Source organism: Podarcis melisellensis (genome assembly GCF_964234715.1).
Source record: "Podarcis melisellensis genome assembly, chromosome: 3".
NCBI classification, from domain to species: Eukaryota; Metazoa; Chordata; class Lepidosauria; order Squamata; family Lacertidae; genus Podarcis; species Podarcis melisellensis.
The window spans coordinates 643,852-646,573 of record NC_138530.1 but is presented as its reverse complement, the minus strand read 5'-3'; the positions used below and the strand labels follow the sequence as shown (position 1 = coordinate 646,573).

Below are 2,722 nucleotides of genomic sequence, written 5' to 3'. Positions count from 1 at the left end.
GTAAACCACTGTGACGTACAGTATTTCTATGATATAGTGGTACTGTATATAGTTTTATAAACTAACAACAAACTGTTGTGAGGAAAGTCTCCAGGGCCTTCTACGCACAAGCACAGGCAGAACCCTCCCAATGATAACAGCCAGGCTGGCTGAATATATATTCAGTGATGTCATTCTTCTTTGCTCTGTGACATCATCACTTCCACAGCAGTGAACTGTGGCGCAAGTGATGTCACCAAGGAGCCTCTCTCTCGGCTCAAGGAGGAGGCGGGCCAGGAGTGGACTGGAGAAGTCGGGGCTGTAGAAGTTGAGCATGAAACTCATCATTCTAGAGGACCATGCTCAGGTCAGCGAATGGGCAGCAAAGTACATTAGGAATCGGATCATCCAGTTTAGTCCTGGTCCAAGCAAATATTTCACCCTTGGACTTCCCTCCGGAAGTACTCCGTTAGGGTGCTATGGGAAACTAATAGAATATTACAAGAACGGAGATCTCTCTTTCCAGTATGTGAAAACTTTCAACATGACTGAGTATGTGGGTCTTGCGAAGGATCACCCCGAAAGCTACCACTCCTTCATGTGGAACAACTTCTTCAAGCACATCGACATATCCTCTGAAAACACCCACTTTCTGGATGGAAAGGCGGCAAACCTGGAAGAGGAGTGTGAGGCTTTTGAAGAGAAAATCAAAGAGGCTGGAGGAATCGAGCTCTTTGTTGGAGGTGTCGGCCCAGATGGTCACATTGCTTTCAATGAGCCCGGCTCCAGCCTGGTGTCCAGAACCCGAGTGAAGACCTTAGCGATGGACACCATATTGGCCAATGCCAGGTTCTTTGGTGGAGACTTCTCCAAAGTGCCCACCATGGCACTCACCGTTGGGGTGGGCACAGTGATGGACGCCAGAGAGGTGATGATCCTGATCACAGGAGCCCACAAGGCGTTTGCTTTGTACAAGGCCATTGAGGAAGGAGTCAGCCACATGTGGACGGTGTCTGCTTTCCAGCAACACCCCCGCACTGTCTTTGTGTGCGATGAAGATGCCACGCTGGAGCTCAAAGTGAAAACTGTGAAGCACTTCCAAGGTCTGATGCTGGTTCACAACAAGCTTGTGGATCCACTATACAGCATAAAAGAAATGGGAGCAGGCAGAGGGCAGTCCAAGAAGCCCTATAAGGACTAGCCTCTTGCGATTCGGAGCACCTGGTCCTTACGCTTACGTGGAGCTGGTTGAAAGCCTCTGCCTCTGTATCTCAGGAACGCTCTATGGCAAAACGCATTATTGGAAAATGTCATTTTCTCAGTGGTGAGGCAGTAGCAACAGATGCAGCTGCACCATGGAACTAATTGTCAGCTTGCCCCTTTTTAAAGTCCAAATGAGGAAACCGAGGCTGTCTCTTCTCCTTAACAGAGCACTGCATAACTTAAGGGTTACGGAGAAGAAAATGTGAACATGTTATCTGCATAGCAAAAAGATGATCTGTAACCAAGAATGGGACGTGAAAATGTGGAGCTTTTGCTACTCATCTTTTTTTACATTAACCTCCGTACATTAAAAAAACCAACAACCAAGGAGCCTTTCTGGGTCATCTCTGCTTCCCAATGGAGCCATGTTGAGGAGGGGTCTTCTCCACACACCTCATCAGCTACCTGAGGCAAGGTGTCGGTGTTATGTACTGAGTTGAATAGGATCCAAAAGGCAGCAGTCTGATTGGCCACCCAATCCAGCTCCAGGTGGAAGTGAATCCACAACCTGATTGGCCTACAGGTGAATCCCAGAATTAGCCAATCACGTGGGGCCCATTGTGTAGGACCAATCAGACTGCTGCCTTTTGGATCCTATTCAACTCAGTGCATAACAGTTGAGGGGCGGGGATGGAGGGCATCGCTAGCAGGAAGGAGAGGGGAGAGCTGGCACCCTGGTGAGGAGTGGGGTATCACTGCCGTTGACCTGCTCGGCCCCAACCACTCGGCAGTCCATGGGGGGTCGCCCTGGCTGGCTGTAGGTCCCAGAAGGCAGATGCAGGGCTTGTGTTGGGGCATCACACACAAAGCCCTCTTTGTTCTACAGGAAGCAATCAGCTCCACCCAAGGTTTTCCTCCTCTCTGGTGGTGGTCGTGGGGGGTCTCGGGGGTGTGTGTGTCATGTGACACCTGTGGGGCAGAACCTTAGTTGTCCAAGTCAGGTCACAGAGGAAGGGGGCAGCGGGGCCGTAGTTAGGGGGTGGTGAGGAAGGCCCCCACCAGGGGCACAGACGAGGCCCCTCCCACAAAATTGGCTTTAAAATATGTCCATAAATATGCCTATAAATAAAAATATTGATTATTGCCTCGTAAGAAAAGGTTTTAAATAAAGGGTCTTTATATGATATGCAGGGGCCTTGTTTTTCCCTATTTTCTGGATGGTTCTGCCAGGAGCACAAGATCACCTAGCTACAGCTCTGGGGGGCAGCTGCACTTTCTTCAAGACCCCCCCCACTCACGGCGGGGAAGGGAGCATCATGAGTTGGAGGCATAATGTAACACATGTGACTGAGGGGTCTTCAAGGGGACGCTGGCGGAGGAGAGAGGGGCCCCCACCCATCACAGCTCTGCTCTTGGCTGTAGTGCAGGAGGAGTGGTTTTTTTTTGAGGTGGGGGGGGGGTCTCTGCTTGCTGGTTCCTCTGAGCTCAGGGCTAACCCTGCTTCACAGCACTAGGAACCAGACTTGGATTCCTGCCTGCT

At 50.6% G+C, this 2,722-nt stretch overlaps 1 pseudogene across 1 annotated transcript; it reads left to right on the top strand.

Annotated features, from left to right (window-relative positions):
• Positions 1–231: 231 nt before the first annotated feature.
• Positions 232–1,569, top strand: LOC309366611 (glucosamine-6-phosphate deaminase 1 pseudogene; annotated as a pseudogene). Its single transcript has one exon. The product of its transcript is annotated as a glucosamine-6-phosphate deaminase 1 pseudogene (transcript).
• The last annotated feature ends 1,153 nt before the right edge of the window (positions 1,570–2,722 follow it).